General features: G+C 42.5%; 1 protein-coding gene across 3 annotated transcripts in view; it reads left to right on the top strand.

Moving 5' to 3' along the window:
- LOC109958226 (serine/arginine-rich splicing factor 11) overlaps positions 1-480 on the top strand; it is an 11,750-nt gene that overhangs the window by 1,786 nt on the left and 9,484 nt on the right. The gene's annotated exons all lie outside the window — the stretch shown is intronic.

Here is a 480-nt window from a genome sequence, read left to right as displayed (position 1 = left end):
AATAAAAAGAAAGATGAAAACATCTATTTAATGTCTCGCTAGGTTTTGTTAACGGCGTATCTTACTGTTACCTTTAGGTTAACGCTTGTAGCTAGCTAGCTACTGGCAATTTATTTAGCATTAGCATACCCAAACAACTGTCAAAGCATAAATGTTTTTCTTTTGACAGTTAATTTAACCATACAGACTTACTAATGCCAATGTTACCTGTCTCCACCTGTTCTCTGCCAGTCCCTCCTCTTTCTGTCTCTCTACGACAGCTTGGTGGGCTGGTGTCAGTGGCTGCACTGGGTGAAGCATCCTTCTGACCCCACAAACTCCCAGTGTCTTCCTCCCGTTTTGGGACTCACTTTTTAATATTTTGTTTTTGGCATCTTGTACCACTTTTTAAATATAATTTTTTAACATAGGCAATGCTTGTGTCTGTTGTGGGCCTAATGCTGCTTAGGGTGCTTGCAATCCCCCCCCCCCGGCGGAGCG

Source organism: Monopterus albus, unplaced genomic scaffold (assembly GCF_001952655.1).
Source record: "Monopterus albus unplaced genomic scaffold, M_albus_1.0 scaffold31.1, whole genome shotgun sequence".
Taxonomy (NCBI): Eukaryota; Metazoa; Chordata; class Actinopteri; order Synbranchiformes; family Synbranchidae; genus Monopterus; species Monopterus albus.
This window is presented reverse-complemented; position numbering and strand designations above follow the sequence as displayed.